Here is a 26,578-nt window from a genome sequence, read left to right on the forward strand (position 1 = left end):
AGTTGGCAACTATGTTTACAATGATAACATGACATCAACAATCATAAGAGCTTGTCTATCTCATACGGGTTACAGGTCTCCTGTGGCTGCTGTCAGACTCCACTTGACCTCTAAGAGTGGTCCCCACAATCCTATCCACCCTAGACGCTGTGACATCAGCCCTCCGTCTGCCTGGCTCTATGATGGGATTCATTCTGAGGCTACTCTCTCTGGATGGTCAGCTTATTCTCAAGGTTAACCTGGGCCAAATCCTGATCCAGATAAAGCATCACTGATATTTTTTCCATAATAATGTTTATCTGCAAGAAAAGTCACCTAGTTTATCAAACGTCTACTTCATTTCCAAAAAGTGAGGTACACATTCACTGCCATGGCAAAGGCTGGCCTTCCTTCGTTCAATGAATTAAGACTATATGCTTTGGGCTTACATTTACTATCTAGGAAATAATTCTGTTTCCCCAAATATGGGCCACATGCCATCAGTGGTTTGTGAATGTTTTAATGTGGCACACTGACTTGACATCACTTACATTGCATTGCACAGTGAGAACATTACTTTCTTTTTAATTCTCTTTGAAACCAGTTAGTGGAGTCAGGGAAGAAAGAGGTCTTCTGGGATTAGTATATCTTCCCTATTTCATCTTTTGTTAATCTCTCTTTTTATATAATAGAGAATAGGCCACAGGCTGAGAACTCCGGTAGACTAACAGCAGCTACTAAGTATGTGATAACGTTGTCTTTTTTACTGTTCTATTTATTTCCATGGTTCCTTCCATTTACGGCAGGTAATACTGACTTTCCATTTATAGTACTGATTTACGGTTCCTTTTGTAAGTAAATATGCATAAGAAAGAAGAGGATTTTGTTTAAAGAACAGTATTATATCAACTAGGATATGGGTGTTAGGAAAGTGTGGCAAAAATCATTAAGGTCAAAAATGACTGAAATTTGAAAATGTTGATGAAAAAAATTCATTGTCCTTTGTGCCAACATAGTCCTTTGTTCTACCATGAGTAGAACAAACCCTGAAGAGTGTTTTCTTTTTCTCTTGCCAGTAGTGAGAACAAACTGCAAGGAGTGATTATACATTCTATAAGTATTTTCTCAGAGCCTAATCAACAAGTTTCTCTTGCACCTTTGAGAACAAAGTTTAGGTCCCCCTCTACCTTCATCCTCAGCACAGACTCTGCCTGCCTCCTCGCTCTCCTCTGCCAGTCTCTCCAAATTGCCCCATAACCCCGCCATATTGGCCTTTCTCCAGTTCCTCAAATCTTAATACATCTCTTCCCTTCTGTCTCTAGGCCTTGGCACATGCTGGCCTCTCTCTCTGGAATAGCCTTCTCTCCTTCCATCTCTTCTTTTTTCACTTGACCACGTCAGCTATTGGTTTAAATGTTGCTTTTTTCAGAGATGACTTGCTTGACTTTCAGGTCAGTTGAGCATCTCCCCGATGGCACCTCATTCTTCTATTCTGAAGCACTCTTCACAACTGTAATCAAGTAACCATTTAGGTATTGATTTGTCTCATGTCTGTTTCCCTTGCTGGACTGTAAGCTTGTGAGAGCAGTGAGCTTACCTCATGGTTGGTTCTCAGTAAGTATTTTTGTAAATGACTGAATCATAACCTATGACAGCATATTATGTAGACACCAGGACCCTAAAATAAAACTTAAGTAACTAAATGAAAAGAACAGAATCATTTTAACAATTAAGGATTGAAGTCAGGTACCTCTGACCACTAGTCATAACGAGTGGCCAAAATTATGTGTGCATTCAGTGAATCAAATCACCCAAGCACACAAACGTGGCCCTCTACATTTACTGCTTATAAAAACAAAAGATTGAGAACATTGGTTGAAGCCAGATGTTCTGCAGGCTGGATCTTGTTGTCCTAACATGACAGATTCTCATAACTGGAACTGTGTGTATTTGAGATGCTGGAACATAAGATCCAACCCAGAAAATATTTTGAAATAATGTTGTTCAATTACTTAATCCTTGTTAGGCTATTGAAGAGAAGACTCTTATATACACTATTATAAAAACATTATGCCCAAGTCTCAAGTTCTGGAATATCCAATTACAATAGCTTTTTTCCACATTCGTATTCTCTCTTTTATTTAATTGCTCTTAACATTTGGAGCAGATTTATTGTATATGACAGTGAGCAACATGAGCCTGTGTAAGAGCCGGCCATGCCATTTCCTGCTCTCCACCCACCCACCATCCTAATATCACTCTTCCCTGCCTTCTAGCATCCTCATTAGCCCAGCCTAGCTCTTGTTCCCTGCTTGAAGTGTGGGCTCTCAGAAAAGCACTCTAGTCGAGTAAACTGCTCACCAGCAGACTCCATCTCTCCCTCTCTGAACTGACCAGAGCTTTGATTAAAATCAATGTGTCACCCTATCCTAGATCAATCTATAACATGTGAGATAAACAAAATAATCTTCATTTCTAAGATGTCTCATCAAGAGTTAATAAGCAGGTAGTCATTGAGTGTTTCCTGTCAGCATGTGTCTGTGTGTCAGAGTGTAACAGTATAGCTTGTGTGTATATGCGTGTGTGTGTGTGTGTGCTGCTCCATTTTGTCATGCAACAAGTACCTTCTCATTTTGGCTGAAACCATGTGGGATAAAGAAACTTGATAAATAAGTGGGATTTTCTGAGTCATCTGCAGCTCTTCTCCATACCCCATCTTGGACAGCCTGCCCAAGGTAAAGGAAGTGGAACTGAAGACATGACCCTGTTGAAGACAAGTGGTGGGAACGAAGGGGCAGAGAGGTCTGGCTAAGATGGAGGCACACAGATTGTCAGGAGCCCAGTGCAGGTGCTCCGAAAGCATGACACAAGAGAACCAGAGCTCCAGAAATCCCTTCCCTCTTCCCATGTTGACTGGCCACATACTCAGAAGTTTTGTCCAAAATGCAAAATATTAACTAGTGATTTCAGAATTGAAACTGAAGTCTTTTTGACTCCATTGTTGAGGCACTTAACCACTGTGATCCATGAAACATTTAGATATGCTCTATTCTCACTTAACAATACTGAATTTATGCAATGACTCTGAGGATGGTCTGCTCTTCTACAATTGTGTACAAACTGATGTTCTTAGAAACTTTTAAGTATGCACAGCTGTTTTGAGAAGAAAATATTTTGATAGAGAAACTTCTGCTTCGTTTCATCTGGGGAAGAAAACAATGGAGCTATCAAATGCTGAATGGAAAAGTTTGTATAAAAAGGCAAGAGCATCTAGAGTTGCCTTTTTTCAAGGAAGAAGGAACATTAAGAGAAGTGTGGGCAGGGATCTTTCTGCTGGAGGCTAATTGGCAGTCCCTTTGGAAGGAAGCCAGAAATGTCATCTTGTTTCCAGCCAGGGATATTGATTTCAATACTAATGGAGATTTGAACTGGACCTTGAACAGTTTACAAAAGTTCCTCCCTCTGGTCAGGAAGCCATGGGCTTGATGTTCAAGTGAGTTTGGGATGTGCTCTGTGGCTATGTAGCAAGCGCCTATACCTCTGTCCTGTCATCACACTGATTCTCAACATCTTTTCTCTCTCCTCTTCTGCACTGGGAAACATCATCCTGTTATAGAGAAGTGCATTTACAGCTGAAATTACCAAAGTGGCCCGTTACGTTTATCAAGACAGAAAAAGAAAAAAGATTATAGTTTGTCCCAGCTGTCTGCAGAACAGATCTCCTGCTATTAGAAGGGTACTGATCCATGTTGGTTTTTTTCCCCTCTCTCCCTCTTAAAAATTAAGTACATGTAGGAATACCCTTCAAGATGTGATTTCAGGGGAAAAACATGATGATTAGCAGGACAAAAGGTCAGGGCATTCCAGAACATTGAGTTTTCCACATAGCTGCATTTTGGGGTTGTGTTTCAAATCTGCCACCACGTGTGCTTCTATCTCACACGAAGGGTATCAGGGAGATCACTAATCCCAAGGGAAGGTTTTTCAGAGATGAATTCACACCAAACTGGAGTGGGGTTGAGGAAAGGAAAAAGGAGGCTGAATTCCACTTACAATGGCTAATTGTTGTGACTAATTCAGCTTTTGGAAGGTAGAACTCCATGGAGTGTGTGAGCTGCAACATGGTTCCTGTTTTAATTAGTGGCACCACAGGGAGAAGATGGGCTTATAATTGAGTAGTTTGCTGATCGGTCAACTTCAACCCATAATCAGACATGCTGAGAAGTGGACATTAATGGGGAGCTTTGACTAGCAGGAAGTCTGCCCCATTAGCATAGCTGGTGTCAAATCAGGTTGTTGTCTTTCCTCTTGATTCTTTCAGGAAGAAGATGCCAAACAAAATGTTTTCTAGACTAGCTCTCTCACTCATTCTCCATCTACTACATCTCTGTTCCCATTTTGCTTAGCAAATCTCTGCACAGGCACACTAACATGAAATGAATGACTGGCGTTTCCATCTTGCAAATTTCCCTCCAAGATTTATTGTTGAATTCTCTCTTCTCATGCCAACGCCACGACTATCCATCACAGTATACAATCCCCTTCCATAAATGCACCTTAATTTTTCTTTGGAAAAATTCTCTCCCTCCCATTCTGTGGAATCTTGATGAGACTCTTATTTAAGGGTTAGACTCTCTGTTTTCTCCTCCTACACATCCCCACCCCCACCAAGAAAGAATTGGAGTCGTGATCCAAATTAGGCCATCCGAATTTTTTTCCCCAAAAACTTTGACTCTCGAGAAAGATGTCAGAAAAGAAAAATAGTTGAAGCTAAAGTTTCTAGTAGGAAACTGTGATCAGATTTTTTTCTCTCTCTCTCTTGCTATGTAAACCCCTAAGCTGTTGGTTTCCTCTCCATTTCTTATCCTAATTCTCAATACTTGCCCATATCTGCAAGTCCTTCACTCTCCTATGTCACCTTCCTCTCTGCTTAAATTAGGCAGAATGAGTTTCTGTTGCTTGTAGTTGAGTAATCCCAAATGAGAAGGTATCCAGGAGAAAGCACCCCAATGTACAGCTTCATATTCATTCTCCAACATCCTTTTCCTACTCCCAGTAAGAAAATGTGCAGAAGGAAAGAAAATCATACTTATGGTATATGAGAAGATAAATTTAAAAATGAGAAGAAATGAAGCACTCTTACTAATGAGTCTGGGTTTAGGGCCTGGCGTGAGTGTCTTCATCCCAGATGTTCTCATGGGATCTGCTTGGAAGCTGCATTCCCATGGGATTCTCACTGTTCTTTGGACCATGACAGTGATTTGTCTGGCTTCTCTTCCTGTTCAGTTTTCTGTCAGGGGCCCCCGCACTCATTCATGCCCTCAACTATTTGGGGTTGACTGCTGATACATGCATAAATGTCATGCAGCATCTATGCATGTCATGCAGCATTTCCCCGCAGGAGGGGGAAATACCACCTACCCTCCATTTCCTGGCTGTATTTTGGGCATGGTTTGTATTAGCTAGCTTAAAGGCAGGGAGTATTGGCATGTTTTCAGATGGGTGTGTTGTACATGTGTGTATACTCTGTTGCCAAGCTACCCAGGGGTAACACATCCTCAGAGCTTCACTCGCCTGCCCAGCATGTTCTTGGTGCCTCTGCTCGGGGGAAAACACCCACCTGGGCTTGGGGAGACCCTAATGTGTTTAAAATGTTGTTTCACTTAGATGTACAAATCAGGCATTGGTCCTCAACGCTAGTCTGGGGTCAAGAAGTTCCAGCAGCCAAAAAAGCCACAATTCCCACCCTGTAGATTACAAACTGTGTGTTCAGAATTTTAACGAGTGAGCTGAGGCTTTTCCTGAGCTGAGTAGGATTTATACCTTTCACTGGTTATGAACACAGAAGTGACAAAAATATACATACATGAGGGCGTTCACCATAGTTAGATGGGGGTCAGGGGAAGGAAAGCCAGCTTGGCCAACGCACTTTCATAACCACATCAATTCAGTGCTTTCACGGGCTTGATTTTCTTTCAGCCCAATCCACTAAGGAGTTGCTCACTAGTTCTGTGGATTTTCTGCACAATTACAGATTATTGCCATGGCAACAACAGAACCATGTGACAACTTTGCTACCTCAGAGACCAGGAACAGCCACTTACGGGCAACACACATCATCTCGTAAATGGGACTCTGTACCGTTGGCCTCACATTGTTTTAAGGCTAATCACTGCTTTTTCACAGATGTAATTTTTCCCCCACCCACTCTATTTTCATAATCTTTTAAAACAATTTGGATTTGCTCTAAAGCACTTCCATATTGGCCTATGTTTATTTGGTCATAATAAAGGTATTATTTTGGTGGACTGAAGAAAGGAAAAAGAGGGGTAAAACCTGATGGGTGAAGGCAGATGGGATGCAATGGGCAAAGAAGAAACAATTTTGCTAGCAGATGGTTTTCTTGCCACGATGTTACTAGAGTTGAAACCCATGACAGTTCTGAAATTCTGGGTTTGCCACATACAAGAACATGCTGGGAATGAATAAAATGTGCTATCTTACCAAATGAACTCAACTCTTCTGTCCACGTTGCAGGCACAATGAGAAATGGGGCCATTGATAATGAAGTTAGAGATGTGATTGAGAAGGGGAACCAGGTAATACTTGTTCCCCGGCAAAACAATCAATTTATTTTTCAGAAACTTATGCACATAGCCAAACCCCAGGCTCTTTCTGCCAAACATTTTCCCTTTAATTTTTTAACCTCTGGGCATTTCAAGGAAAATTGAATCCACATGTTTTCAGATTCATTTGCAAATACAGTTTGCTCAGAGCTGTTTGATGACCAGTATGCCCTTTGAGTGTTTTTATGAGCGCCAACTTATTTTCCCCCAAGCCTCTTGCTTCTGAACCAGGAAGTGGCATTTGGAGTTTGTAGCAGAATTAAGAAACGATCATTTTCTAAAGCCTTTGCCAAGTGCTCTTGCCTCTTTCTGGAACCTGGTAAAGCTTAAAAAAAGGTTTTCACCCAGTGCATAAGACTAATCGAGGGTAACTTACTGTTTTTACAACTGAAAAGCAGACCTGATATGGACACGATCCAATTCCTGGATCACATGGCTTCCCCATCTTTCTTTATTACTGATGACATTTGCATGGAAGCAGATGCTTTCTTTCCCAGGGACACGTCTCCACCTGTGACATAATTCCCTGATTGGAATAATGCTTCTGAGACAGGGTGGGAAGTTTAGATTTAACCCTCCCTGCAGACAAAATTTTAGAAAACACTCTTTGTTTATTATAAGTGAATCGTATCTGCAAAGAAGAAGGGGCCCCTCTTACTATGGACACATGGGATTTGGCAACTGCATGTTTATTCTTTTCTGTCTCAGCCATATGACCCAAAACAAAATTCTAACTTCCAGAAAGCCCTGCATATGTATGGGGGATGTGTGGGGGATATTTATGTATGTGTGTGTGCCTGTGTATTCTAGGTATTATTCAAAAGATACTCAGTAGCAAGGAGAAGAGCAATTGGGAAAGTTGCACAGAGCAGGAACAATGTCTCTATGCTGGGGATTTTTCTGAGTTCAGTTCTCAAGTTTCCTTTGAGGCTGCTCTGATGAATTCCACCTGCATTCCAGGACACTTTTGTTAATGAGGAATTAGTCTGAGGAGTTCTCTGGATAAATATTTGTGAGCAAATAACATTCTTCCTGGAAGCTCATTTAATATGGTGTCTATTTTTTCTTCCTTCTTTTTTTCTCTTTACCAGACTTATGATCCCAGAGAAACTCGCACTAAATTCACATGCCCTATTTTTAACTTTCATCTGGACTTCCTTCTTTTTTTTTTTTCCTTCAAGCATGAGAATCAAGCAAATAATGACCCTTTGTATTGTGTCCAGTGGAAGGTCACAAGCCCAGGGAATTTACTTAAGTTCCCGGGAGAAGTCAGGCTGTAAAAGATTCATGTGCACGGACTTCAGATGGTACCATTTTGGTTGTTGGGTCTGCTAAGTACATTCACTTCCATTCTACAAACAAAAGCAACTGGTGAATGAATACAGCAATAGTTTTGGCTTTTGTAGAGAAATTGACAGTACATTCATAGCTTGGCTTCATCCTTGGCCCACCCAAATCAAGACAGTTAAGTGGATCCCAGGCTGCTGACATTGTTTTGGTCAGCTACAGCCTATAGAAGATGGCATTGATAGACACCACCAGAGATTTGAGCTGTCAGATTGCTCTTTCACTGTTTTTAAACCATTGCATGTTTTTCTCCCCCTAGAAGACATTCCTTAGAGTTTATTATACAGAAGAGGAGAAGAAAGAGAGGAACAAATGTGCCTGTTGGTAGCTTACTGGCAGTTACAGCAGGAGCCTCAACTCTGCTGTACTCAGGACTCAGGTGGCCCATCTGAGCGAGTGCAGTAGACCCACAGGGATGTGCTGAACTATGGGTCACCCATCCTTTCTTATGTGGACAGCTGCTACTTAACTCAAGATGACTTTTTGCCCTATGGAATGACAGGTCTTCTTTTGTGATAAGTCATACATTTACAGTTTTAGATGAAATACTCTGATTTTAAAACCTTGAGATGTACTCAAAACTATGACCATGTATGATGAACTAAAGACAGTAGGCATGTGCAGTGGGTTATGGCTCTTCTGGGTACTAAACAAGCTCATTAGAGCAGCCCAAATGAGTGGAGAGGCAGTCAACACAGAAGATCGCCTGGCCATTTTCAAAACTCCTGATCTCAGTGCCCAACTGTGATGCAAAGTTGTAAGTCAGAGGCAACTGTGGTTATGCTCAAGAGGTGGGAGGAGCAGCATGAGGTAGGTGCCCCAGGGAAGCGGTAGGAGGATGTTAGTCATGACTTGCACCCTAACTCGGGTGATTCATTTATGTATTCAGTTGATACTATCTATTGAGTACCCTCTAGGTATCAGCACCATGCTAGACATTAGATATGTGGTGATGAACGAGAAAGTTATCGTTGCTATCTTCATGTGTGGAACATAGACATATGCCAATAATTACACAAATAAATGCAAAGTGTCCAGTGCAATGTGTCCTCCAAAGGAGAGGTGTGGACTGTGAAAATACATCTTTGGAGGATTTGTTCTGGTCAGGGTGGTTGAGAAAGGCTCCCCTAAGGGAGTAAATCTGCCTATTATAGGAAGGTGGGGTAGGAGTTACCCAGGCACAGTGGGAGGGAACCACCTTTCAGGCAGAAGAAACAGACCCTGTGGCATAAGGGAACATGATAAAATGCAAGAACACAATTTCAGGGTTAGTGTGGCTGGAATGCAGAAAGCAAGAAGGAGCTGCAGAAGTGGGCAGGGAGAGACCCAGCAGGGTCTTGTAGGCAGTGTTAAGTTGTCATGACTGACCTTGGATCCAGGCAAATTCAACTGAGTGATTTTAACCAGGGAAGTAAAGGACTAGGACCACATCTTGAAAAAAAAAATCATTCTGGCTGTAGAGTGGAGAACAGCTTAATCAGAAGCAAAAGCGTAGGCAGGGAGAAACATTAGCAAACAATTGCATTGGACCAGGAGAGATGATGCCAACTCCGACTAGGGTGGTGACTGGAGTTACATAGACAGGTGAATAAATTGGAGAGTGCCAGGACATACAAATGGGAGGAGAGGCAGGTGCATGTGACGTTAATTGTCTTTGTCAACTTGGCTAGGTTACAGTACTCACTTCCTATCAAGCACTAAGTTAGGTGTTTTTGTGAAGATATTTTGCACATGTAGTTAACATCTATAGCCATTTGGCTTTAAATAAGGAAAGCACCAGTGATGGGGTAAGTGGGCCACATCCAATCAGTTGGAGGCCTTAAGAAGTAAAAACTAAGGTCTCCCAGAGAAGATAATATTATGCCTCAAGCAGCAGCATTAACTCCTGCCTGAGTTTCCAGCTTGCCAGGCTGCCATGCAGCCTCTGTATGTGCTAGTCCCCAAGATTGTGAGAGCCATTTCTGGTTCCACTTATCTGGAGAACCCTGACGGATACAATACATATTAGAAATGTGCCATGACATCTTTAAGATACTATTGTTCCTTCAAATAAATAAATAAATAAGTAAGATCCAAAGGATATCAAATCCATCCCTACAAAGAAATGTTGCAGACTCAACCCATCCATTTTTTCAGTATGAATAATGGTGGGACAGGGAGATATGTCTTTAGATGAAGAACAGGAGTATGATTGAGAGAAGTAGGAAAAAATACAACTCTTTTAAATAAAAATGGAAATGACCAAATATTTCACAAAATGTGAAACATTTTTCTTTGACAAATAGGTCTTTTCATTCTAATGCTTTCTGAGTCCTTAAAGAAAGGGGGAGATGTTGGTAAAAGCCAGTGCATTTTCATATGCACAACCCCTAGAGTCTAAGATTGTCTGGTTTTCCCAGGTTCTCAAGTGCGGAGTTCCTACAGCTGGATCAAGGTTAAGGTCCTGGGTGAGAAAGGCTGAAGAAGCTCATGCTTACCACCAAACAAATCCACCCAGAAAATCTAGAGGAAGTGCAATAAATCGGTGGCCTCCAGTTTCCATTACTGTGAGCCCTTTAACCCCTGAAGCCAAACAAAAAAGTAAATAAAGTCTAAGAATAGAACTGGCTTTAACATTTTTTTTTTTTTTTAAGGAAAAGCTTTCCTTTTATCTCTGCTTTCCCTCTCCCCTACCCCTTCCCTCTGTGGTTCTGATCCAGACCTCCTCTGGAGAGAGGCAAGTTCACTGTCTACGTGGGCTGGCAATGCCGGGAAAGAGTCCATTCAGGTGGAGAATCTCATTCTGCAGTGCTCCCGCTAAGCAGCCCTTTCAACGTGCTCGCCTGGTGACTCTGGCTCAATCATTATATTCTGGAAATGCAGCAGGTCATTAAGGGAAGAGGTAGAGGGGAAAGTAAAGGCAGGGGCCAGTTCCGTGTTGAAACCACGTCCCCCAGAGAATGACAAGGAAGAGAGGAGCAGGGAACTGGTGCATACTGCTTAGCCTATGTTTGCTGGAATTTTTTTTCACTTTTGGATCAATAAATAGACCAGAGATCAGAGACAGAAGACCTCACCCAGAATCTGAATCCCCCTAAGATCTACCCAGTAAGTGAGAAAGCATGCTCAATCCCTTGCAGAATATCAGGCAAGTCAATTAAAGTCAGTGTCTCAGTTTCTCTGTCTACAAAAGAAAAAAAAAAAAAAAGGAGTGGTAATTCTCATGTATTGAGGCTACAGGAGGCAACAGAATTATAATGTTGGAAGTGACTTCAGCTCAATTATCCAAACTCCCAGCTGATGGAGAAATCCCCTCTCCCTCACCTCTGACCATTGGTCACCGGGATCCACCTTTTAACACAGCCATTGGAGCAGAGTGGAGGGAAGAAATTTAATCCAGAGCTCATCTATTTTTCTGCTGGGCAGTTCTGGTTTTTGGCAAACTTCCTTTCTCTATAGGGACAAGTCTTTCCTCTAAGCTCTACTGAGCAGGGAGGAAGCACTCTTGGTGGTACTTAGATCCAACATGGTTTATTATAAGAGCTGTTAATTTACTGGACATCCTCTGTCATCAAAAGCCCTGCCTTCTAGTACAACTCACCATGAAATAATCCATCAAGTATAACTATATAGAGAGATATAGGTACCTATATATGCTATATAAACACACACATAAAATATTGCAGAAGCGAAGTGAGAGCATAAAATCAGCTAGCAGAAATGGCTCCACTTAAACAGGGCATTAAGTGGTATTAACAAACTAGTTCTAGAAATGATCAGAAATTCCCAGTCGAATCAAAGATTGATATCAAAGACTCAGAGATACCTCAAGGCCAGTATCTCCAGAGAGGATTGGAACTGATTGGAACTGAAGCTCTATCTCTTCCCCATGCATTTGAGTGAGTACTTTAAATCTCCAAAGATTGAACTATAAAGAGAAATTAGTTTATTAATAATTCACAGACTTCAAGGAAAAAAACGTCAAAAGCATATGCTGAGGAACAAAGCTGATTTTATTTTTCCTGTTTAGAATAAAGTGTAGAGAAGTTGAAGTGCCAGGCTCAAAAATTGAATTTGGTCTTTTTTTTTTTTTTCCTTGTCTTCATGTTTTTAAAAAAGTGTTCCTAATAAAATATATGTGAGCATTTAGTCTGATTTCCCTCTGCATACTTCAAGTTTTTCAAATCCTCTGAGGTTTGTGGAGAGTGTCAAAAGCAGAATACTTTATTCAATACTTTAATAGTTTGAGATATTTTCATGGTGAAGTTATTAGCCAAGTATACTTAATTGGAGTTTGTGAATTCAAGGCAACATATTCAAGAATGGTGTGAAAGAAAGAAAGGTTTAAAATGTGGATTCAAAATGATTCCACCCAATTGATTTAATGATCAAGTCATTCTCCAAGGGAAGCCTCTTGTGAATGTGAGAATAAGGGATACATTTGTTTAGGGGTCTACCAGACTGGGATGTCTTTGAGGGCAAAAATTTCACCTAATTTCTTTTGACATTCCAGGACTCAGTCATGAGCCAGCTACTGAACTGTCTTAGTCTCCCCCACTGTGGCTGAAAACAGACTGACATGAGGAAATGGATGGGAACTAGAGTAAGCGCGTCTCCCCACTTCCTGAACAGGTGGGTCTTCTCTTCCCTCAGAGGAAAAGCCACGTGCCTGCAGAGGGAGGTACATGTGTGTACTCCATCCCATCCCCTCATGCCTCCTCCACCACACTGCTTCTGCAATTGTCCCCTCTCTCCCGCAACGTTTTCCCATCCAGTGGATCATTTTCATCGTCTCTGAAAATAGCTCTCATCTTAATCAAACGCTTGACCCCAATACTCCTACAACCAATTTTCTTGGCTTCTTTTAAAACAAAACCTATTTTTTAAAATTGCCTTGTAATTCCATCTGTAGCTCCTAATATTCTTTTTCAAATCCATTCTAAACAAGTTTCAGCCTCCACTACTCTACTGAAAGAAAAAATTTGTCATTATCTGAGATTATACATTTGCATTTTGATTTATTAATTGTCTATCTTCCTTATTAAAATGTAATCTCCATGGAAAGAACTCAGCTTTGTTCACAGTGGTAACACACAGTAGGTTCTCAAAAAACATTGGTAATATAAGTGAATGAGTAAAGGGAGATCGTGCCCTTTTATATGAAACTCATGTGCAATCCCAGCTTTGTCCCTTAGATGGATAAACAGTGTATTAATAAATAAAATGATGCTGGAGAAACTACTCTTTGAACAGTCACTTTCTGAGAAATGACTGCTGGAGAAAGCTTCCTATTTGGAAGCAGAAATTCAGGCTTACAACCTCATCATGAAGGATAGTATGGGTATGTAGCAGGCAATAAATACATATTGAATTGATGTACTCATAGCATATGACAATTACCCCATATAATGCTATAGTGTTTTTTACTAAGTAGTATAATCAGGAGCAAGGGTAATCCATCTTGGACTTGAGCTGAGTGGCTCCAAATATACAGCAAATTGAAGGAACAGCCTCGGGCTTTGCACTTTAGGGTGATGGCAAGGCAGCTGCCAGTCTTCAGCATGGAAACACTTCTTAAGACTATCAGATTCGTTGTTCTTTTTTGTGATAACAATTCCCAGTTTTAATTCCTTATCTTTTTGCTTTAGGTCAGGGATGGCAAATGAGATGCATCTCATATGTCGAATCTGTTTGAGCCCATCATCAAATATTTAATTCAACAAATATTTATCACATACTTACAAATAAAAGCACTGTTCTAGATGCAGGGGATAAAACAGTGAAGAAGACAAAAGTCCTGCCCTAACAAAGTCTGCATTCCAGTGGTTGGTGATTACTGAAACTGGGATAAGCAATAAAGATTCTGTTATCTATCAGTAATGCTTGCAAGAGGTTTGCCATTCTGGTTATAGATTTTGTTTATAATATCCACCTAGATTTCTAAGTCAACCAATTGGTTTCTAAAAATGACTTAACCCTACTGCAAGCTCAGCCATACTCCAGCCTATAGGTCCAAAACTGACCTCTAATTAGAAGGAATTTAAAGACACCTAGGTCAGTAGCATTTCTTCGAGTCAGCATTTGCTGCTAAGCTCAGCTAGATGTTTTACTTGGTCCCATGAGCTGTTTCCTTGCTCAATTCTTTTCTGACGAGGTCAAGTCCTTATACCCCAAAGCTTTCTATCTGTTCACCTCCTCTCAGTTCCCATCTTGGTTCTCCCATTTGTCTACTTATTCATTTATCCATGCAAGAAATATTTACTCAGCAGTTACTATACGCCAGGCACCGTTCTATGCAAAAAGGCTGTGCTGAACAGAACAGGCGCACTCCTTGTTGTCAAGGAATTTATGCTCCAGAAGCAAGACAAAGATATACAGGCACCTTTATAAGATAATTTCAGATACTTTGCATGACTAACAATAAGGTAATTTAGGTAGGTTGATTAAGAGAGCACCGTTTTAGGAGATGCAATTGAAGATGAAACCTGAAGGAGGAAAAAGAGTCAGAGGCAGGAAGTGGGAAGTCTGAACATTCCAAGGCAGAAACCATCTTGGCCTGTTCCAAAATCATTATGATTACACTAGAATGAATGAAGTGGGGGTAGTGAGAGGTGGGATGAAAAGGCACGCAGGAGACAGACCAGGGAGGTTTCCAGAATGTGCTAAGGATGCTGTTTGCCTTTCTGTCCGGAATGTTCACTCATTTCTCACTGCCAGACTCTCCAGGTGCCATGGTAATCTATTTTCCAAAGTTTCTACCAATGGGACCTGGAATCAGACATGTCCAGAAACAACAGCTTAGTACTAAGAACTCTCAATGTCTCCCTCCACTTTCTTGTGAGCCTCTTTTGGAGCCTTCACTATGCATGTTTTGATCTAGCCCACTTCCAGTCAGACCCTGCAGCACATTCCATAGCTCAAAGCTCCCCTTGTTCCTCACTCTTTTAGGTTCCCAGATTTCACCAGATGAAAACCATCAGCCAAGGAAAAAGCATGCCTAAGGAGGATTTGTTTCTGACATTACTTGAAGCACTTTGTGACAGGGCAGCCTCGGTTACAAAGTGGTCCCAAAGCATAGGCCCCCGGGGTCGTGCTATGGCAAGGCTCTAATTACTCTTTCTGAGTTATTTCAAAGACTTTGAGCCCAAGGGCATTGACTATCAAAACTTCTCAGTTTAAAGAAACTCCTTAACATGGACAGCTTATTCAATGATTTAGGGTTCTGTGCTAGAACCCCTGCCCCCACATTATCCTCACCACCCATCATTTGGTCTGCTCTTCTATTGTTACAGAGCCAATCCACTGGTTCTTTAAGGCTTTCCTGTTTATTACCTAGAAATAGTCTCAGAATAATCAACACTTTAAACCATTATTAATTTTACCCCAGTTTCCTCCCTCTCTGTCCAAGTTGTCTTGTGAAGCTACCTACTCCATCTCTTTAATTTCTTCTCTCATCTGATCTCCTGATAGCATATTTTTTTTCTGATCATTTTTAACTTATAGTTTTGCCAGTGCCTGGTGCTATGTGTTCAAATATCCTTACCAAAGTACAGATGGGAAAATCTAAGTTTTTTAACTCTTTGGTGATATTTAACTGAATCCACTTTTTCAGGGTTTAATTCCAACAGTGACATCATATTACAAGACCAAAGAGAAGAATACAAAGAAGGAAATGAAGAAATGTCCAGATAATGACAAGAATTTTGAAATGGCACTACTGTTTTCTAATACCATGGATGTACTAGAATTACACCTAGCAAACTAGATACAGATACTTTGCATCTAATATAACAGAGGTGGTTGTTTCTAGCATTTGCTTCAATGCAAAAGGTGGAAAGATCTGCCAAAACATCATATTCGACAAAATCATTAGAAGTGTGTTGTAGATAGGCTTTGCAAAACCTTTTTGTGTTGATCTTCCTTGGGTGAGCATTCTGGAAAGAGAAGACCTGGTGGTTTACACAGAGCTCCCAAGTTGCCATCACACTAAAGACAGAATACAAGTTTACTGATACAGACACAGAAAGGCTGTAAGTCCCCACCTTCCCCCGCAGCTTTTCAATAGAGCAACTTTTGAAACAATACAATGACATGCAATTCTAACAGGAGGATGGATCTTGGTAATTTCGAATATTTCAATCTAAAGAAAAAGGCACAGAAGTAAAAGGAGATATGAAGAAAACATGCAAAACAGGGATCTATGCAGATGATGACAAGATTATGAAGTCCTCCTCAGCAGCTAAAAGGTCAGGTATTTATGAATTTTTTATACATTAAAAATGGATACCAGCATGACCTCATTAAAGAGCTAATATTAGTAGAAAAGGATAGGTCAGTGTCAAAAGCAATGTCTGATTCCCAGTACAAGGTACCTGGCTTAATCGACTTTTGTCAACCTCAACAAAACATGAGTACAGGCTGGATACAGGCTGTCACTCCCAATTAACACAACCTTCGAGTTTGTCCTTGTTTAGTGTCAAGAAATTATAACACATCCTCAAAGAGACAGTCGTTAGACAGTAGTGTCGCATTCACACCTGTCTCATACACAAACCAATGTGACTACTTATTACTGTTGCCATTCCAGTTTTGGTCAGTTTTTACCTTTATCTTTTATTTTCATGCCAGAACAGCCACCTTTGGGAGCAAACCAAGGAAATGAACACCTCCTTTCCCTAACCAAATAGCATAACATTAGCCAGAGTAAAAGAAAATGCACCAAAAACTACCAGTGCTCATTGGTGATCTAGAAATATGATCTTGGCCAACGACCAACACTGGAGGCCTCTCACAGATGAGCTTGACCTCCACATGGATCTGTGTTGGCTCCCCAAAACTCCACCTACTGAAAGGCTGTGTCAACCAGCAAGTGCTTACTCGGCAATGGGACATGCACAGCACATGGCAGATGCTCCCAAGACAATTGTTTATCTCCCCTACAGATACGCTCAGGCAGAAATGGTCCTGGAGTTATGCATAGAAAGAACATCAAATGCTGAGATGAAGCTTGTCTTCTGACCAGTTCGTCTTTTTATTTTATTTTTTATCTCTTTAGCGTCCAGAGGTTGAATCAATTCCCAAAGTTCAGTGCAATTTTTAGAGTTTACAGGCATTCCACAGTTCTGAAGGAACAGAGTACAAAAATCTGGTAGAGTGAACCAAACTCATAAAACTGGGACTGCAAAATGCCACCGCTGCCCCCAGTTTCTCATACTCTGATTCTAGCAGTTGAGGGGATTCCAGGTCCATTAACACACATGTGTTTTTATTTTTTTACTAGAGGTCAGTGGTAAAATTCCCTTTGGTGCTGCAGACCTGTGTGCAGAAATGCGAACGATAGGAAGATCTGGCTGGGCGCATCCTATTTAATTTACACTATGCCTGGATCTGTCAGGTCCTAAAGAAAGATGCAGCCCAGGAGATTTGGGAACTTCCTAATGTGAATGGAGTTGGCAGCCCACATTCTTGGCTTCCACTGATTACAGCTTCAGTTTCTGACCCCCAGGAGGCCAAACCAGCAAGAGGAAAATGCATATAGTAAATGTTGAGACCTACGTCCATAATGAAAGTGCCCCCCTTTCATCACACTGGTTCCTGTCTTCTGGCAAAGTCTACTGCTTAGAGTTAATGCCCTCCCTCTAGCATGGAATTGAAGAAAAATATCAAAATCTCACATCAACCCAACAATAGAAGGAATTGTTTAAAACAGTATGGCTTGCATAAGATTACCTATTGGCAACCCTTTTAAGTCAGGTTTTTGAATAACATTTAATTCAATGGGGAAACACTCAAAATGCTAAGTTAGAAAGTAGGATGCAAAATTGTATTTTATAACATAGTCACAAAAAAGTGTTAAATGGTTATGTCTGTATGGTGAGATTAAAGATGATTTTAATTTTTGGTTTTTACTTTTTACATGAGATGGGATGATAATTATTAATTTGTGGGGTGTGTGTGGCAGGGGAACTCTCCCTTCATCTGTCCTTGCTCCCTGACAAAGGACTTAAACTGCTCAGGCAGGTTCTCTCCAGAAAATGTACTGGGAGTCACAGAAGGGGAATTATCCTCCCATGGTGGGAAAAGCAGAAGCAGCAGGAAGATTGGATTGGGTGGGGGGGCAGGGGAGCAAGGATGAGGGTTCTGTTGGGGAGAGAGGGAAGGGAGAGGGAAGAGAAGGGAAAAGAAGGACAGGGGAGAGGAGGGGAGGGGGAGAGGGACAGAAGGAAGAGAGAGAAGAGGAGAGAAAGAAAAAGTCCCTGGAAATGTTCTCGTTCTAGAGAAGAACAAAGAGAACAAGGGATTTATTATTATTATTATTATTATTATTATTATTATCATTATTATTATTGTTGTTGTTGTTTTCTTTAAGACAGAGTCAAACAAGGGATTTAAATAGGAGTTCTCAACCTGGCGCAGTAACTCATGCCTGTAATCCCAACACTTTGGGAGGCCAAGGTGGGCGGATCACTTGAGGTTAGGAGTTCGAGACCAGCCTGGCCAACATGGTAAAACCCCGTCTCTACTAAAAACACAAAAATTAGCTGGGCATGGTGGTGGGCACCTGTAGTCCCAGCTACTCGGGAGGCTGAGGCAGGAGAATCACTTGAACCTGGGAGGCAGAGCCTGCAGCGAGCTAAGATTATACCACTGCACTCCAGCCTGGATGACAGAGTGAGACACTGTCTCAATAAAATAAAATAAAATAAAAATTCTCATGTTATAAGTTCCTCAATGTCTATCTTCGACAGAAATGTGGGTGAAGATGGTTACTTCTGGTTGGACCACCCATGCTTTTTAAAATATGGCCCTGCTCTGTGGGAGGGTATATTATAACTTTGTAAAACTGTATGTTTTCTAAAATTTTCACAACAAATAACTTTTACACTTATACTCAGTTAAACAAACACATAGATAAGCTCATAAATAAAACTGGCTCCTCTCAATAACTTTTTGGAAGAACTAATGAACAATAGCTATTCTCCTTGGCTATGGCAAGTTACCATATGCCTTTATCCTTAAACCATAAGGCAAACATAATACATATTTTTTGAATTGACTAATTCAAGAGATATTTATTGAGCATCATCTCTGTACTAGGCACTGTGGAGCACACTCAAGATATATAATGCATTGAGCAAGCCAGTCATAGCCCCTTGCCCTGAAGAGAGGTCAGAAGAGGCTAGAAGGTTTCTAGGACCATCTGGGCAGTGCTCCAATCCAGCCCTTGAAAATGCAAAGGCCTGAATGTTCCTTGTAAAGTGAGAGACAAGGTCAAGGTACAAAGTCCATTTGTAGTTAAACATCATTTTGAATCAATTTTAGTCTGGAGCCAGAGGCAGTTAAAAAAATCAAAAGTTTAAGACAGTTCCCTTAAGAAAAATAAAGTTCTTGTTATTCATTATAATGCAATGACAGAAAGTGAAGGGTTTGTGAGGTGAATTGGGGGTTGGGAAAGAATCTCACCCTTCTAGGCTATGTAATTTGGAGGCTATTAAAATCCACTCACCCTTTCTTTTAATGCATTTGTTACAGAGGAACAGTTGCCCAGAGTTTCTCAGTAACAGCTCAGCATATGCAGAAAATCAATCCCAAACAAAGTTCAAAGAAATCCTTTCAAAGCTCTGTGCGAAGTGACAAATGGTTGCTAATGAGCGATAGAGGCCCTCTCCTCATTTGACTAACAGGTGAAAGGCTGGCTGGCTGGGGAAGGACCACCTGCTCACTCCTGGCCCAATTAAGACCTCCAACTGTTTGCAGTAACATGAGATTCACATTAATTGATTCCCCTTCTTAATCTGCCCCAGAAAAACCCAACGCGAGATGGAAACTCTGAGAAATAAACTGACATGGATTGTTTCAACATTTCCATAGCCTTCGGCTGCCAGTAACTCCTCCCCCTTTCTCTTCAACCAGCATCTTTCTTGGATGCCTTTGAATTGTGCCCTCCCACCTTGTAGACAGACACATGGTGAGTTTGTTTCACTTCCTGCCGGTGCTCACTGTCCTACCTGATGTGGGTCAGCTAGAGCACTTGATCAGGGCTATAGCCCCAAATATAAAATCATGGCCATGAAATTCGCTGTGATTTCTCAGGTATTCTTCCACCAGATTTGAGTTGACCTTTGGGAACATCTTCTCATGTTTTTGTGTTCATAAAACTCTATCACAGATGGAATGTGTTATCATTTTTTTACGTCATATTTAAAGGTAAAATTGCCTTTACATTTCCATATTTTCTTTCTTTATGATGGGCTTTTTTGATTGTTGGAAATGACTGCTTATGTCCACTGAAAGATATGCACCAGAATACTCATGACAGCTTCATTTGTGATAGCCCCAAACTGTAAACAACCCAAACGTCCATCAACAATAGAGTGGGCAAATAAACTGTGGCATATTCACACAATGAATACTACACAGCAGTGGAGAAATTATGAACTTCTGGTACTTTCATCCAGACTGGAGGGTGATTACCTGGGGGGAACTGGTCCAGAAGAGACATGAGGAAACCTTATTAAGGTGCTGGGAATTTTCTATAACCGGATCTGGTTCCTCAAGAGAAAACATATGTAAAAATTCATTGAGCTGTATCTAAGATTTGTGTACTTTGCAGCATGTCAGCTGCACCTTTAAAAAAACATAACAATCAGACAAATCTTGCTAGGTCAGTTTACTGAGGCCCGGATGAGAATGGGGTAATTTACTAAAACAGACAGTCCTGTTTGAGGACCATAAACTTGCTTTGACTGGCAAATATAGCAGGGTCCAACTACCTTTAGTAGAGTAGTAGTAGTAGAGACAATAATAAACTGTGGGGTTTTTGTTTTGTTTTGTTTTTGTTGTTGTTGTTGTTGTTGTTGTTTTTGAGACAGAGTCTCATTATCACCTGGGCTGGAGTGCAGTGGCATGATCTCAGTTCACTGCAACCTACATCTCCCAGGTTCAAGAGATTCTCGTGCCTCAGCCTCCTGAGCAGCTGTGATTACAGGCACCCGCCACCACACCTGGCTAATTTTTGTATTTTTAGTAGAGACAGGATTTCACCATGTTGGCCAGGCTGGTCCTGAACTCCTGGCCTCAGGTGATCCACCCGCCTTGGCCTCCCAAAGTGCTGGAGTTACAGGTGTGAGCCACCACGCCTAGCCAAAACTGTGTGTTTTAATAGTCTTTACAGTAGAAGAGTGATGTAGAACACAGCGTAAATAATTATTAATTTCATATCATTTTATGTGTATATGAGGACAGTTTCATCAGGATTAAAGGGCTTGTTATTGGCTAGATAATGACCCCACATTCAAAATTTCTACATCCTATTTCCTGGAAACCATGAATGTTACTTCCTATACCAAAAAAAAAGACATTGCAGATGTGATTGAATTAAGGATCTTGTGATGGAGAGATTATCCTCTTCTATAAGGACAAGGGTCCCTATAGGATGGAGGCAGAGGAAGATTTGATTATGATAGAGAAGAAAGTGCTCTGAGCACAGAAGCAGAGACTGGAAGGATGTGGCCAAGACCCAAGGAATGCCGGCAGCCTCTAGAAGTGAAAGAGGCAAAGAATGAATTCTCTACTGGAGCTTCCATAAGGAACTGGCCCTGCTGACGTCTTCACTTTAGCCTCTTAAGACTTGTCTTGGCCTTCTATCCAGAATTGTAAGATAATACGTTTGTGCTGTTTGAAGCTACTGTGTTTGTTATAATTTGTTACAACAGCAATAGGGAACTATACAGGGCTCATGATCACATAGCTAGTTTCACAATTTGCCCTAAGAGCCCCTAACTTCACATTCAATTTTCTTCCATCATTTTCACCACACCAGGTCACATGACACAGACAAGCTACCAGAATGCAAAGGTCCAGACTCGTCACAGCAGGGCATGGGGTCAGCCTGGGCAGCAGGCATGGGAGATTCCACCTGGGACATCCCTGAGCTCCCTCTGGGCCTAATCAGGACCCTCCCTGTGAGAGTCAGTAAAATATTCTTTCTGAAACCTAGCTTTCAAGAAATGGAAGAAGTTCCAAAACAGCTGCCAAAATACTTTGAGTAAATGTCACTCCTAGATGGGTCTCAGAACCTCCTGGACAGAAAAGCCACATATTTTTAGTGAATTATGTGTACGGCATATAATTCAAACCCCAAAGTAAATTTCCAACTGTGGCTTGAATTATCTGGTTTGGACACCTATGAAGATCCAGTTTTCCAGTGGATTGTCAAATCTTTCAGCCACTTGATGGTGATGTGAATATATTATTCATTCATTCACTCACTCATTCAATACTTAGTGAGCTGTTATGCCGTGCCAGGTAGACAGGAGGTACAGAAGAATCAGAAAACCTGGGTTCCCGCCCTAAGGAAGCATTCACAGTCCACTGAGATGTTTCTAGAGACTGTGGCTGAAGGAGTGAAAAATGAAGGACTAGCAATTTGAGAGCCAATGGTCCTCTAAAGCTGACCATTTCTCACTCAATATTGACTGATACTAAAAAGCCAGTGGATTGGGGGTAATGATTTGGTCTTATGCGTTTGTAAATTGGTAATTGCTGCAGGCTAAGTGCTCAATAATGTGTGATGAAGGGGGAAGTAGGCAGGAAGGGAGGAAGGAAATGAGGGAGGGAGAGAGGGTGGAAGAAAGTGAGGGAAGGAGAGAGGGAAGGAGCAAGGGAAGAAAGTGCAGGCAGGCCAGTGCAATGGCTCATGCCTGTAATCCCAGCACTTTGGGAGGCTGAGGGGGGTGGATCATTTGAGCTCAGGAGTTTGAGACCAGCCTGGACAATATGGTGAAACCTGTCTTTACAAAAAATACAAAAATGAGTTGGTTGTGGTGGCTTATACCTATAGCCCCATCTACTCAGGAGGCTGAGGAAGGATGATTACTTGAACGCGAGAGGCAGCAGTTGCAGTGATCTGTGATCATACCACTGCACTCCAGCTTGGGCGACAGAGCAAGACCCTGTCTCAAAATAAAAAAAATAAAATAAATAAAGTGCAGGCAGATAACCACCAACAACACTACTGTTTCCTCAGTTTTCTATTTTCACTATGGTCTCCTACCAATCTCTGATCTCCAGATTGAAGATTGACCAGACACCATGGTTCATGCCTATAATCACAACAGTTTGAGAGGCCAAGGTGGGCAGATCACTTGAGCCCAGGAGTTCAAGACCAGCCTGGGCAACATAGCAAGAACCTATCACTATAAAAGAAATATATCTATATTAAAAAATTTGAGGATCACATTTTTATCCATTTGTATAATCCTGACACCCAGTACATATCAGCAGTTAGTAAACATAATCGTGGATCAATGAACAATTCCCAAGACTCTGTGAGAGAATTCCAAAAGAGAGCAGCCATTCAACCTGGTTGACCTTCTCATAGCACCCTAGTCTAGTATGCTTTCTTTCCATTCTAGACTTTTCGCAAGCACTGCACCACCTCCAGAACTAGGGAATAAGTGAATATACAGCTATTGGCTCTTCAGATCAGCAGACGACTGTGTCCCATGGCCAAAGCAATTGGGTGTAAAATAAAAACAGTAAATGAGGGCAAGCTTTCCCCAAATAAATACAGCATCGCTTGCCCATTTTCAACTGCCAGCATCAATACTGATGGGGAGGAGGGTCAGATTTAAAAACAGCAACAAAACAAAACAACCAGAAAGGAGTGGCAGAAATTCATTTCTTGCTGGTTCTAAAATGACGAAAAGTCATCCCTGGTCTCGGCGGCTCCATGTGTCATTTGAAAGAATTAATTATTTCACACCAGACGGAGACCAGTAGTGAAGTTCGTTGAGGGAAGTTTGGAAACCTGAGGAAAACAAGGCTTTCCAGCTGCCACTGTGCCTCCAAGTTTCTCAGAGGAGCTCTCAGCTCCGTTGTTCTGTTTCACATCTCCTCATGTGTGATTTTTCAGGCTCTTCTCTGTGAGCTGGGGACTGACTGAAGGTGCAACTTTCCCATCAGTTTCTCCTCTCAGGAGAAATTGGAAATATGTCCTCTCTCTAAGCAGCCTCAAAAATCTTTTAGATAGAAGATTAACTGTCTCTCTGCTGCTGTGTGTGTTCTGTGGACGAGTGTCATGTTCCCCTGCCCCCTCATACCTTTTCTGTTCCTCATCAGTGATGGACTAGAGGTGCTGGGGACTAGCATCTGCCTTCGTTGGCTCCCAAGAGCTGTTTTCCTGGCCAGCACCCACTCAGAGCCAAGGAGTCATGGCCAGGCCCTTTGGCAACCTGGGTAATGTAAAGAGGTGTTTGGCCTTCAGGTAGTGTGGGAATCGTTCCTGCAGATTTGCATTTTCCATCATTGAAAACCTCGTATGAATATTGGCCAAGATATAAAACAAAGCCGCAACAGTTTCTCTTGCCCAAAGACTAGCACATCCACCTGCATTTGCCTGAAAGAGGAGCCAGGGTTGCCTTGCGTTAGCACTGAGAAGCATGAAGCTCCCTTCACAATCACCATGCTGGCTCCAACAGTTTCCCTCACCCCTATGACTTCCAACCACCATCAGAGTGGAAGCCAATGATGACAGTTAACTTTGGCCAATCCTGCTATCTCAAATCCACTTCCTCTGATACCCACAGGCTCAGTTCCTCACTTCTGCAGGCCTCCGCTGAAATTTCCCTTTATCTGAGCCTCTCTGAGAATCCCATCTAAAACAGCACCCCTCTCATTTTCCCACCCTGTTATCTACCTTAATCTTCCTTCACAGCTCTGGGCATATTGTATATGTGTTTGTTGCCTGCTTTCTCCCACTAGAATGTGATCTCTTAGAGTCGCCTTAGGTCTCTTTAGGTGACTTCTGTATGTATCCCAGCACCTAGAAAAATCCTTGGCATGTAGTTGATGCTAAATGTATTTTGTTAAGTAAATGAAAGAACAAATGGTTCTGCAAGACCAAAATGGTTCCTTTTATGGGAAGAACCTTGAGAGCCAGGTTGTCCTATGCACATCAATATCAAAAAGATGGAAATGTACCTGAAATGCATACAGCGTTTTAATAACCCATTTCAAACTTTGCACCCATCAACTTAACTCCTTCTAGCTTTTCCTACAATCAGGTATTGGTTTGCTAGCATGGGCAGGCATAAGCTAGGTGTGGATATTGAACAGGACAGACACTCTCCCTGATTTCAGGGGACTGATAGCCAGGCAGGGAAGACAGAAATTGAAACAAGTGATAGCATCTAGCCCTCTTCTGGGTTATGATGGGAGAGTACAGGGTGCTATGGGAGCATAGTGCTTCTGGAGCAAACTAGGTCTCAGGCATTAATCCTGTTTTAAGAAGTCATAAACTAACTCTTCCCTCTAAGAACTAACAAACAGTTCTCTCTGAACACGACTTAGTGCTGAATTCAGAAAAAACAACAATGTTTTATGATAGCCCTTGAGAAGTGTCCTGAGGTCAAGATTTTTGAGATTAATAGTAGGCCAATTAGAGAAAAGAAAGATTAAGATGATGTTTATTGCACTCTTAACCTGTGATAAACATGTGTTAGCCTCCCTTTCTCTCTTTCCTTCTGTTTCTCATCTCGTTTTCCATGTATGCCCACATTTAGATATACATGTATAAATAGGTCCTTGAATTCTCAGAATACTCTTCTTGTGGTAGATGCTCTAAGTCCCATTTTGAAAGTGAAGGAAGCTAGGCTCAGAGAGATTGCATAACTTCCCCAAAGCTACAGAGTTGATAAGTGACTGCCCTGAGATTCAAAGCCAGGTATAAATGGCTCCCCAGAGCAGGTCTTTCTAGGTTCCCCCAATCCTGTTCCATAGGCTTATTTTTATATTGTAGATGTGTTAGGTCCCCTCATGGTGTCTCCCAGTGCCTAGTGTTAAGGGTTCGGTACACAGTGAACATTGCTTATAATTCATGGGTTCTGATACAGCGTTGGCCTTACAGAAAAGCAAGCTCTACAGCAAAGACAACTCAGCCAAATGGGGCAGGAAGGAAGCCAAACACCAACATCCTCATGGAAATAACTGTGGCTTCTGGTCATGGGAAGGAAGGAGGGCTGATTATTGAACCATCCTGGACACTTTGCTGGGATTTCTTCCGGTGGCTGAGGTAGAGAATGAAGAAAAACAACTTATCCTTTCTTTCATAGACTCCATCACTGACTTTCTGGGTGACCTGGGCAAATCATTTAATGTCACACACTTCTCTTTCTTCATGGTAAGCTGAGGCAGAAACAACAGTCGGCAGCTGCACGTGGACAAAGATTCATATAAAAGTCAAGCTCCTAAAATGAAGCAACACAGGCATGAACACAGGATTCTTTATTACTACAGGCAGAAGTTCATGGAGGGAAATGAAAAAGGGGAGGGCCTTTACATTTTCCATGACAGGACTCAGCTGCCCTCAACCATCACTGTCAGGCAACATCATATCCTTGATCTACTTCCCCCAAAGTGAATAATCAGAGGGCTGCCCCTGCAACGTCTCTTCATCTCATCTTTGCATTTAACACCCAAAGAGCTCACCTTGGAAAACAGAAATAAATAAAATGGCAATTACAGTAATAATAAACCCAATATTTGTAAAACAACAGGCAGTTTACAAAAACTTTTATCTATGTTGCTAATTTGAATCTCACAATAACTCTCAGTGATGGGCTATTATCTCCCCCATTCTACAGATG

At 41.5% G+C, this 26,578-nt stretch overlaps 1 long non-coding RNA gene across 3 annotated transcripts in view; it reads left to right on the forward strand.

Annotated features, from left to right (window-relative positions):
* Positions 1–16,656, forward strand: part of LOC126956300 (uncharacterized) — a 40,899-nt gene extending 24,243 nt beyond the window's left edge. For 2 of the 3 annotated variants that reach the window (XR_007726290.1, XR_007726288.1), the window contains 2 exons: positions 12,445–12,563; positions 15,544–16,656. This is a non-coding gene — a long non-coding RNA (uncharacterized LOC126956300). Of the gene's footprint in view, positions 1–10,585; positions 10,818–12,444; positions 12,564–15,543 lie in introns of all 3 variants that reach the window. The other variant, XR_007726289.1, reaches the window with a different exon arrangement.
* The last annotated feature ends 9,922 nt before the right edge of the window (positions 16,657–26,578 follow it).

The sequence above is a fragment of the Macaca thibetana genome, chromosome 6, assembly GCF_024542745.1.
Source record: "Macaca thibetana thibetana isolate TM-01 chromosome 6, ASM2454274v1, whole genome shotgun sequence".
NCBI lineage: Eukaryota > Metazoa > Chordata > Mammalia > Primates > Cercopithecidae > Macaca > Macaca thibetana.